The 12557-nt window shown below is 44.5% G+C and overlaps 1 protein-coding gene across 1 annotated transcript in view; it reads right to left on the reverse strand.

Moving 5' to 3' along the window:
- CROCC2 (ciliary rootlet coiled-coil, rootletin family member 2) overlaps positions 1–12557 on the reverse strand; it is an 825280-nt gene that overhangs the window by 320980 nt on the left and 491743 nt on the right.

The raw sequence follows: 12557 nt of genomic DNA on the forward strand, positions 1-12557 counted from the left end.
ATTGATTGTCATTCCAGCAGATCAAATACATATGAATAAGCTCCCATATTATGTTACTCATTCTTCAAAACTCATTTTCTTATGTTACAAAACATTTAGTTTTGTTGCAGTAAGATACTGGAACTCACTTCCAATTGAGCTCCAATTAGAACAGGATAATTTTAAATAATATAAGTAGTTAAAAACTTGGTTGTTTAATACATGCTTAAATGCTAGATAGGTATTATTTTTCTTTGTTAGTCATAGATAATTTTTATTTAGCAAATGTATGTTATTATTATTTTTATTGATCTGTAAAACATTATACGGTTTGACATGGTATACAAAATTTGTTATGTTATGTTATTACAGAGGAGGCAGTGGAGGCACAAACAGTAACAGAATTCAAGATACTATGGAATAAGCACAAAGGATCCTTATGGGAGAAGAGACAAAGGAAAGAGGCACTGGAAGAGGATAGCTATTTGAGCAGAGACATTGCAGGTCTAGAAATGCTTGGAAAAAGCACAGAGGATCCTGAGGATGACAGTGCTAGGGTATAGATAATGCAGAAAGACAGACCACCTGAACAGAGAAACTGGAGGTTATCAAATGCCTGAGACAGAGACACTGGAGAAGAGACATTTGGGATTAAAAGACTGAAGGAAGAATAACAGAAAGGATACAGGCACTACGAAAGAAGAGACTCCTTGAAAAGAATCAAGAAAAAGAGCAAAGATGCATAGGATAGAGATGCTGGAGGAGGACAGCTGCCTGGGACAGAGACAGCAAAGGAGAAGGACACTTGGTAAGAGAAATTCACATGATCTGAAAACCCTTAGCATCTTCTGTACAGTTCGTTCTCATTTTTACCACATGAGACAGTGCAGAGTCTCCGGCTGGCTTGCATCACTCTGTTTGTTGTTATGTTTTTGCGATGGATTAGGGTAAGCCCCCCCTCCACCTCCTCCCACACATGGGATCCACAACCAGGGCTTAGTTTTCCGCCAAGCTAAGCAAAAAAAAAAAAAAAAATCCTTGGAAGGTCAGTGGCCAGAGAAGAGGATGATCCATCATAAAATAAACTTGTTTTCATTTCCCAGGACAATAAAGATGAAAAAAGAAAACAACTGCCTAGAAAAGAATGAAATCCCAGCTTCCCCTTTGTCAAGGAGTTTTACAGCCAAAAAATCTCTTAATGTGATTATAATAATAATTTTTTTTACTGGAACTTTTTATAAACAGTTTCCCTCCCTTCTTTGAAATCACGCAGGAGGCTCAGCCAGAAAGCCAGCTGAGCTCTGACTTTGAAGGAGCCAGCGGGGAGGAGAGCGTGTGTGTGTGTGTGTGCTTGTGTGTGTGAGAACACGAAAGCAAAAGAGAATTAAAGTGTGTGTGTGTGTGTGTGTGTGTGTGTGCGCGTGCGTGGGTATGAGTGTATGTGTGTATATGCATAATAGTATAAAGTGTATGTTTACATATAAAAGTGTATGTGTTATGACTGAAAGAATGTATGTGCGAGAATGAGAACATCTTTGTGTGTACTGAAGAGAAAAGAAAAGTGTGAATGCACTTTAGGAAAGCGTGTCTCCTGGAGGTAAGGAAAATATGTGTTAGAGAGGGAGTATGTGTCTGTGTGTATATTGCGAAAGGACAGTGTGAGTGTGTGTGTGTGTGTGTATATGTGTGTATTAGAAAGAGAAAGTGTGTGTGCATGTGAATATACAGTAAATATGCGCACAAATTCATGTATGTACAGAACAGAATAGGGTGTCTCTGTATTTGAAGGTGTGTGTGTGTATGTGAGTGTATGTCTGTTTATGTATAAAAAGGGAGCCATACATTTGTGTCAAAGAGAAAATTAATGTTTCTGTGTGAGGTGTTTTAGTATAGCAGAGTTAAGGGGAGTGCAAATGTATATGTGCATGCTGAAGGGAAGGGAAGTGTGTGTTCATGTGAGGGAAAGAAGCATGTCAGGGTGCATGTACTGGAGGGAACTGGTGTCTATTAAAGAGAAGAGTGTTTTTATGTGCCATAGATAAGAAAAGTATGTGGTAGGGAACAGAGTGCCGCTGTGAGAGAGCGTATGTGTTAATGTAATCAGGGCTGGCACTATATGTGAGCAGGCATGTTCTTTCTACACAGTCCTGCTCTAGCAAGGAGTCCTGCCTCTGCTGCCACCACACTCTTGGTGTTTCTAACTTCATGCTGAAGAAGTATGTGCAAACACTTTCCTTTCCCATGTGGTTCAATGAGGTGTTTGTACCACACAATTTTCTGTAGCAGTACTGAGCATGTATGGTTCAAACAGCTCATTAAATTGTATGGAAGAAAGAAATGCTGGTGAGTGTTGCTAGAAGACAGTGGTGAGTACTGGGGAATAGCCAGGAGGTCAAAAAACAAAAGGAAGTGTTGATCCTTTGAGCCCATGCATGTATACTCAAGGCCCTGCTGTATTCTCGCCTCTTGGAAACAGGAAGTCCACTTCAGAGAGGGTGGGAGCGCAGTAGCCTTGAGTGAACACATGGAGTCAGAAGCCCTGTTCTTGCATTTCTTTTCATCACCTGGCTGCAGCTCTGAGGCCAAGGTCATGAAATGTGATGTTCGCAGTGTTTGTGGCAGAAATAAAGATAAGAGAGATGTTGGATTTGGGGAGGGAGAGAAAGAGGATATGCTGGTAGGACGGGAGGGAAGAGGAGAGAAAAAAAGGAATCTGCTAGATGGATGGGGAGAAAAGAGGAAGGGGAAATGTTGGACGGATGACAGGAATATAAGAGGGAGAAGCTGGATGGATGGGGTGCAGAAGAGTGAAAGAGGAGATGCTGAATGGAGGAAGGAGAGGAAGAACAGAGAAAGGGGAAGAAAATGGAGAAGGGTTATATGCAGGATGGATGGAAGAGGAAAATGAGACTGCAGACTATACATTCTCTTCATGTAGGAGAGGCCATGGGGGCAAAGAAATGAATGAGAAAAGGATGGAAATGTTTATGTTTATTAAAATTTGATATACCACTTGGCTTGTGCATAGAGCTGAAGAAGTGGTGTAAGGAAGCAGTTGGAGACTGTGAAGGGCATAATCGAACGTCGCCGGCCAAATAGGTCACCGGCTATCTATTGTGGCGGCGGTGCTACAGTTGGCTGGAACCATATTATCAAAAAAGATGGCCGGCCATTTTTTTTCGATAATACGGTTTAGCCCGGCCAAATGGCATGGATTTCGCCGGGTTTGAGATGGCCGGGTTTGTTTTTCAGCGATAATGGAAAAAAATACCAGCGATCTCCAACCCGGCAAAATCCAAGCCATTTGGTCATGGGAGGAGCCAGCATTTGTAGCGCACTGGTCCCCCTGACATGCCAGGACACCAACTGGGCACCCTAGACATGTGGGTACAGTGGGTTTTGGAGGGCTCCCATTACCAGCACAAGTGTTACAGGTGGGGGGGGGGGGGGGGGATTGGGTCTGGGTCCGCCTGCCAAGTGCACTGCGGTACCCACTAAAAGTGCTCCAGGGACAGGACTTGTTGCTGCTGTATAAGCTTGCCACACCAGTTGACACCTGAACACTAATCTCTTTGAAAAAGTCCTTTATTTGAATAAGCACGTTTACTCACAGTTAACTGCAGATCAGAGGTTGTGCCCCACTGGCAAAGAGTCTTCCTGGTATTGAGATTAGCAGTAGGTCAGAGCTGGCAGAATGGTGTACAAATGCCCTCTTTCAGCCACATTCAAGGTAAGAATTAAGTTCTCTAACGTGGCTAACACATGAAAGGGATCTAAAACTGGCTTACAAACATGGCCACTACCTCATGGACTAACGGAAGTAAAACAGGGCACACTCTGACCCAGTTAGCAGGGGGAAAAGCACCATGGGAGTACAGCCCAGTACTCTACACCCACCACAATGCATTGCTGATGTGACTCTGCAGTGCACCTAACAGAAAAGGTGTCACACTCACCCGAGAGCCACATCACAACCAGGGAAAGGCTGTCGGAGGATAGAACACATTCTGCTGTCATGGAGGTGGGTACAGCATTTGAGGCTGGCATACAGGCTGGCAAAAAAGGTTTTTAATTTTATTTTTTTAGTGTGGGAGGGGGTTGGTGACCACTGGGGGAGTATGGGGAGGTCATCCCCCATTCCCTCCAGTGGTCATCTGGTCAGTTGGGGCACCTTTTTGAGGCTTGGTCGTGAAAATAAAAGGACCAAGTAAACCCGCGAAATACTGCTTATCACCGGGGGTTTTTTCCCATTATCGGCGAAAGCCGGCCATCTGGTAGCCACGCCCATGCCTGCCCATGTCCCGCCTTTGCTTAGCTGGCGACATGCCTCTTTGAACTTTCGCTGGCGAGGCGACGGGAAAGCGGTGATGCTGTCAAAAACGCAGCTTTCGATTATACCGGTTTCTTCGCTTTTCTGAGAATGCCGGCCATCTCCCGATTTGTGTTGGGAAATGGCCGGCGATCACTTTCGATTATGTTTATATCTTTTTTATTGGTGAACAGAAACATAGAATCTCTTAACACAATTATTGACTAACTGTCATCCAACTGTTAACCTCCTGTTTTTCTTTTTTTGTACCCCTTTTCCCCCCTCCCCCCCTTTTTCCCCCCAAAAGAGTACGAAACATTCCCTTCACTTTACCAGTCAATCTTAAAAGTCTATTATATGCTATTACAAGTTCAAAAGGTAACTTCTTGCTGACGGGGTTAGAGTGCTCCAAAATGGTGCCCACCGCTGCTGAAATTGTATTCCTATTGGTGAGTTGACATCCGACACACTCAGTCTTTCCAGTCGCACCATCCACAACATACGTGTCCTCCACTGCTGGAGAGTCGGGCCTCTCATCGATAACCATTCTGTTAATATAACTTGTTTGCCCACAATAATTGCTCGCTGAACAAATGACGTAAAACCTTTTTCTAGGTGGGGGCCCATTGTTAGTTGACCAAACAGAAAGGTAGGCTTATAAGTCCAACGCTGCCTCCAAAGCGAATTTGTGTATTTGATGATTTCTTTCCAAAATCTCTCTATTACGCTGCATTGCCAAAACATGTGCCCCAAATTTGCGCCTTCTGTTCTACACTTTGGGCATTCCCCCCAGGGGGAGAGTCCCATATGAAAGGCTCGTCTGGGGGGCACATGTGCCCGCAGCACAAACTTATATTGGAGTTCCCAATGTGTTGATTGGTAAGTGGTTCGCCTTATTGACAGCACGTGTGACCTTATCTGCGCTGCATTAATTTCAGTGTGGAGGTCTTTTGTCCACAGTTGAGCCAGACGCAAGTAATCCGGCTCTTCCGCTGTATCTTTTATGTGGCGGTGATGGTAAGATAAAGGCACTTTCTGCTGTGCTCCAAGTGAGAACGCCGAGGACAGTTCCTCCTGTGTGTCCTCTGCCAAAGACTCCCAAGGCAGTGAAGCCACATAGTGTTTCAATTGCTCATAAAAGAATTGTTCATTTTGTGGTATTCCATATTTTGATTGTAATTCCGTAAATGGCTGCATACGACCTTCTCTTGTGATTACTTGCATTAAGTAGCTTATCCCTCGTCTCTTCCACCTATGGAACACCGCATACATTTGTCCCGGGGGAAAAGCTGCATTATCACATACTGGTAAGTATGGAGTCACTTTCGAGGAGAAATGATGAAGTTTACAAATCCACTTCCATACTGCCACTGCACAGGGCATAATCCTTGTCCGTTTCAAAACTCGAGGTATCGGCGTCCCAGTAGAGTGTAAATAGTTGCTGAAATGAGTCCCCTTTGTGAGTTCGAGCTCCAGTGGAGTATCAGTAAAATCTGTTGTGCCCCGGAACCAGTCATTAATTGTCCTCATGCCACTAGCAATGTTCAGGTGCCTTATATTTGTCAGGCCCAGGCCACCATATTCCACTGGTACACAAAGCATGTTAAAGGCAAGACGGGCTTTTTTCCCCCGCCAGAGGAATTTCTGTATCATAGTCCTCAACTTTCGTTCATGTTTGTTATTGATATACAATGGCAACATTTGCAATACATATAGAGGTGTATTTTCAAAGCACTTAGACTTACAAAGTTCCATAGTAACCTATGGAACTTTGTAAGTCTAAGTGCTTTGAAAATGAGCCCCAATGCCACCTGGGAGCTACAATCATATTGAATAAAGCAATGCGGCCTAATAGCGAAAGAGGGAGCCCAGCCCATGCCTTCAGACTGGTGTCTGTCTCCCTCAGAAGCCTACTGATATTTAGATCATACATGTTATTAATATCCGCTGGGACTACCACTCCCAGGTACTTTATATGATCCCTCGTTTGTTGAAAAGGTAACCTATCTCCCCAGTCTTTCCCTTCATCTGCTCCAATTCCCATCGCTATTGACTTAGACACATTTAATTTAAATCCAGAGAGTTTCCCATACTGTGTAATTTTATCCAATAACTCTTTTACGGACCGCCCTGGATCTGTCAAGGTCAGCAGCAGGTCATCTGCGTATGCCAGTACTTTGATACACCGGGTACCTATGAAAACACCTCTGATTTTATCTTCCTCTCTAAGTGCACACATTAGGGGCTCTAAAGATAATACAAAAAGTAGTGGCGAAAGGGGGCAGCCTTGCCTGGTGCCTTTCTCTATTTTGAACTCTTTTTCTTGGAGCCCATTGACTATCACTCTTGCTGTTGGATGGGAGTATAGGGATTTGAGTGCTTGTAAATACCATCCTGAAAATCCCATTTGACCCAATACATTGAATAAGTAGTCCCAACTGACCTGGTCAAATGCTTTTTCTGCGTCTAAGGCCACCACCAATGCTGGCCACTTCTCTTCCGAGCATGTTGCCATAGCCAGTAATAGTCTACGTACGTTTTGGGTTGCTTGTCTTTGCCGCACGAATCCTACTTGCTCTGGGCCTATTAGGTTAGGTAAAATGTCTGCCAATCTGTTAGCTAACATTTTGGCAAGTAATTTTATATCTACATTTAACAATGATATTGGTCTGTATGATTCCACTCTATCCATTTCCTTCCCAGGTTTAGGGATCAACGTGATCAGGGCCTCGTTAGCGTACTTAGGGAAAAAACCCCGGTTGATCACTTCTTCATAATATTCTAGCAAAGCCAATAGTGCCCTGGGGGGGAGTAGTTTGTAATATTCCCCTGTAAACCCGTCCGGACCGGGTGCCGAACGGAGTTTATGAGAGTTGATGGCCTGTTGTAATTCAGACATAGTCAGTGGGGCATTTAGTTTTTCGAGTTCTAGGTCTGCTAACTTGGGTAATTTCAGACCCTCTAGGAATCTTTGTGTTTGTTGAGGTGGTGACTGTGTATTAGCTTCATATAGGTTCGAGAAGTATTCAGTGAACATTTGCCCGATACGCTCTCTAGAGCTAGTGATTGTGCCCTGTGTGTCCCGCAATACTGGTATCGCCTGGACCCCCCCCCAATTCCTGATGAGCCGCGCCAAGAGGGTTCCTGATTTGTTTCCAAATCTATGTAACCTGTATTTATAATAAAGAGATGACCTTTTTGCTCGTTCATGTAGCAAGGAGTTCAATGTTGTTTGTATAATTTTTAGTTCATCTAGTGTTGCCTGATTAGGGTTGTTTGTGTATCTCCTTTTTGCCTTCTGTAGTTTTTGTTCTAAGTGCAAGATACCCGCCAATCTTGTTTTTTTTTTCCTGCTGCAATAAGCTATAACTTCCCCTCTTATGACTGCTTTTGAGGCGGCCCAGAATAGACTGATTTTATTTTGTGTGTATTCATTATTATTCTTTTCATAATCTTCCCATTTTTTTCCTAGAAATGCCTTAAAGTGTGGATCATTATATAAGAACGTTGGGAATCTCCAGCCCCCTCCTCCCTGCTTGTCTGTGGGCACTTCTAAGTCTATCCAAATTAAAGAGTGGTCCGATATCTCCTCCGGACCCACCTCTGCTGCTATTATCATAGGGAAGAGTGATCTTTCTACCATTGTGTGGTCTAACCGTGCCATCGTGCCGTGTGCTCTAGATCTATGGGTGTACTCTCTTTCCTCTGGGTGCAATATCCTCCATGCATCTACTAGGTCCAATGTTCTTTGAAAGGTGGAAAACTCTTTATTCCTCTGCCCTGAATAATAAGATGATGACAAGCTTGTAGTATCCTGATGTGGGTCTGAAACTAGATTGAAGTCTCCCACCACCATTATTTTTGTTGTTTTATACTGTAAACATCTGTTAGCCAATCCACTGAGAAATCCAGGGATATATTCGTTTGGACCGTATAGGTTTACTAATACGAATTCCATCCCTTGGAGCCAGATTTTCACAGCGAGATATCTGCCCTGTCTACCCTTTTCTAATACCTCTACAGTGCATGATATTCTTTTCCTAATTAGGATAGCTAGGCCCCCCCCCCTTCCTTGTGCTGCGACTGAAAGGCACTCTCCTACCCAGCTTCTACACAATTTTGAGTGTTCTATGTCATTCAAACGCGTTTCCTGCAAGCATGCCACATCTGCCCTATGCCTGTTTAAGGCTTGCAATATTTTTGCTCTTTTTATGGGGTTGCCAATGCCCCCCACATTCCATGATATTATTCGGGCTGGCATGCTATAATCCTCTCACGTTCACTCAAAGGGGCTAGCGCGGTCTGTTTCAAAATGGGTTTCTTTAACTTATTGTTTTCCCCTCGGACCCTCCCTACCCCGTTCCTTCCTTTTAAACCATCCATTTTCATTTGCCGCTTAATCTTCCATCGCATACCTAAATTTTCAGAACTACAGGGAAGTCCTCTTTTCCCCCCCCCCCCAACTTTTTCTCCCTCTCCAAGTAACCCTTTCCCCTCCCTTACTTTTAAGGGAAAGAATTAGACAATCCCGTCTTGTGCCTGGGGCCCCACCCCACCTGTGTGCTATAACGGCAACCTTCACAAACAGAAATTATACATGTAAATCACATCAAACCTTCCAAAAGTACACTTACTCTTTGGACCCAGAACCACATTACAAAGGATCCATGATATTTTGATCTACCAAAAACTTTTTAGCTTCCGATTCTGTGTTAAATGTCCGCCATGTGTCCTTTATCATGATCCTGAGTCTCGCTGGATATTGTACTGCAAAACGTATCTTCTTCGCCACCAGGGTTGTACACAACGGATGATATTGCCTCCTCCGCTCCTGTACATCTGCCGAAAAATCTTGGAAAATGAGGATGTTTCTCCCATTGTGTTTAAGTGAGTCTCTTTTAAGTCTGAATCCTTGCAAGATTTCAATTTTGTGCCTGTAGTTTAGAATCTTTGCCACCACAACACGTGGCCTGTTTTGAGTCTCCTGTTTCCGGCCTACACGGTGGGCCCTTTCAATTACCAACGCGCCCATTGTGTCTGTTAAGGCAAGTTCTTTAGAAAGCCAATTTTCTAGCCATACTTCTAGGTTGCGCTCAGGGAGGGATTCCTCCAATCCCACAATACGAATGTTATTTCTACGGGCGCGATTCTCGAGATCCTCGATCTTATTTTCTTGTTCAGAGATTTGCCGTTTTAATGTAATGATATCTGGAGCGTAGCCCTGCGAATCATCTTCCAGTGCAGATACCCGGACCTCTGCATCCGCCACCCGAGTTTTTAGCCCGTCAAGCTGTGAGTTAATGCCTTCAAGTTTGCGGTCTAACGCCGCCCATTTGGGCTCCCAGGCCTTTGCGATGGCTGCAGTTAATTGTTCTAATTGTACCTCGGTAAATTCTTTTGCTGCCGCCGCCATGTCGTCGGCCATCTTGGGTTCTTCTCCATTCGATTTTATTTTTTCTTTTTTGACGGAGCGTTGCGCCATTCCGGCCGAGTTAGTCCTCAGATATCTGTCCATAAGTTATTATATTCCCCTTAGACGAAGAGAAACAATGTGAATTTCTGGTGTTATCGTTAATGGTGGGGCGGGGGCTCCGGAGCTCGTGCTAGCTGCTGCTGCTTAGCTCATGGCACCACCGGAAGTCTCCACTTTCGATTATAAGCTGGTGTGTGACATAAAAGAAGAAAAAGATTGGAGGCAGGAGAAGAGATGACTGACAAAAAAAAAAGCTGAGGCTGATGAGTGGATGAGAAACAAAGCAAAGTACATGAGGGCTGAGGAAGGGGTATGTACAGGGGATGGAAATAGGGTAATGAGGAGTGGATGAAAGAGAGAAAGGAATAAGAGGCTGGGGAAGGAGTGAGGTGGGGAAGGGAGGGCTAGAGAAAAGGCAAGAGTGGGAAGATGGGCTGGGAAGGACATGAGAGAAGGCTATGGAAAGTTGATAGGCAGGTGGTAAATAAAAAGAGGGAGACTGAGGACTGGAGGGTGAAATTTGAGTGAACAGAGATGCAGAAGTAATAAAGTGGAGGACTGGCCTAGTGGTTAGGGTGGTGGACTTTGGTCCTGGGGAACTGAGGAACTGAGTTCAATTCCCACTTCAGGCACAGGCTGCTCCTTGTGACTCTGGGCAAGTCACTTAACCCTCCATTGCCCCATGTAAGCTGCATTGAGCCTGCCATGACTACTACTACTACTACTACTATTTAGCATTTCTATAGCGCTACAAGGCATACGCAGCACTGCACAAACATAGAAGAAAGACAGTCTCTGCTCAAAGAGCTTACAATCTAATAGACAAAAAATAAATAAAGTAAGCAAATCAAATCAATTAATGTGAACGGGAAGGAAGAGAGGAGGGTAGGTGGAGGCAAGTGGTTACAAGTGGTTACGAGTCAAAAGCAATGTTAAAGAGGTGGGTTTTCAGTCTAGATTTAAAGGTGGCCAAGGATGGGGCAAGACGTAGGGGCTCAGGAAGTTTATTCCAGGCGTAGGGTGCAGCGAGACAGAAGGCGCGAAGTCTGGAGTTGGCAGTAGTGGAGAAGGGAACAGATAAGAAGGATTTATCCATGGAGCGGAGTGCATGGGAAGGGGTGTAGGGAAGGACGAGTGTGGAGAGATACTGGGGAGCAGCAGAGTGAGTACATTTATAGGTTAGTACAAGAAGTTTGAACAGGATGCGAAAACGGATAGGGAGCCAGTGAAGGGTCTTGAGGAGAGGGGTAGTATGAGTGGGAAAGCGCGGGGCACAAATGTAACAAAAATAAATAAATGGAGGGGAAAGAGCTAAAAGGGAAAGATCAATAAGTTACACAGATTTAAGTGAAGAATGGAAGAAGACAATTGGAGAGAGAAGAAATAGTGAAAGGACAGCAGGTCATGGAAAGACAGGAGAAATGAAGGGACACTGGGACAGAGAAAACCAGAAAAGACAAATTGAGACTAATGTAATTGGAAAATTAAAATGCCCAGATAACAAAGATAGCACAATGTATTTTATTTTGAATTTGGTAAATACGATATGTCATCTTTGGGAAATGTGCATCTCTGATATATTTGCATTTTGCTCAATTTGAAGGAAAATGCACTTTTCTATTTTTATGTTTACAGCATTGCATTGCATGCACATTCTAGCATCTTGGTGTTTCCAGTTCAGTTTCTATTTCTAATTTGTTGTCCCTTGTTCTGTATTTGTAGGGGTCTGTCTATGTCTTGTGTCTATGAATGAGATGAGTGATTCTGCTACTGTAAAGATCTGTAACAGTCCTGCTTGTTCTGTTTTCCTAGTAGTAGGTGTATTGCAGGCTCATTTTCGAAAGAGAAGGGTGCCCATCTTTCGACACAAATCGGAAGATGGGCGTCCTTCTTACAGGGTCGTCCAAATCGGTATAATCGAAAGCTGATTTTGGACGTCCTCAACTGCTTTCTGTCGCAGGGACGGCCAAAGTTCAAGCGGGCGTATCAGAGTGTAGCGAAGGCGGGTACTTGGGCGTGCCTAACACATGGACGTCCTCGACCCATAATGGAAAAAAAGGGCGTCCCTGACGAGCACTTGGACGACTTTACCTGGTCCTGCTTTTCTTACGACTATGGCACAAAAAGGTGCCAGAAATGACCAGATGTCCACCGGAGGGAATCGGGGATGACCTCCCCTTACTCCCACAGTAGTCACTAACCTCCTTCCACCCTCAAAAAACATCTTTCAAAATATTTTTTGACAGCCTCTATGCCAGCCTCAGATACAGTATCATACTCAGGTCCATAACAGCAGTATGCAGGTCCCTAGAGCAGTTTTAGTGGATGCAGTGCACTTCAGGCAGGCGGACCCAGGCCCATCCCCCTCCTTACCTGTTACATTTGTGGTGGAAACAGCGAGCCCTCCAAAACCCACTGTACCCACATCTAGGTGCCCCCTTCACCCATAAGGGCTATGGTAGTGGTGTACAGTTGTGGGTAGTGAGTTTTAGCGGGGGTTGGGAGGCTCAGCAGACAAGGTAAGGGAGCTATGTTCCTGGGACCATTTTATGAAGTCCACTGCAGTGCCCCCTAGGGTGTCCGGTTGGTGTCCTGGCATGTCAGGGGGACAAGTGCACTAGAAATGCTGGCTCCTCCCATGACCAAAGGGCTTGCATGTGGTCGTTTCTGAGATGGGCGTCCTTGGTTTCCATTATCACCGAAAATCAGAAACGACCAAGTCTAGGGACGACCATCTCTAAGGATGACCTAAATTTCAATATTTGGGCATCCCCGAATGTATTATCAAAATGAAAG

This window comes from Microcaecilia unicolor, chromosome 10 (genome assembly GCF_901765095.1).
Source record: "Microcaecilia unicolor chromosome 10, aMicUni1.1, whole genome shotgun sequence".
NCBI classification, from domain to species: Eukaryota; Metazoa; Chordata; class Amphibia; order Gymnophiona; family Siphonopidae; genus Microcaecilia; species Microcaecilia unicolor.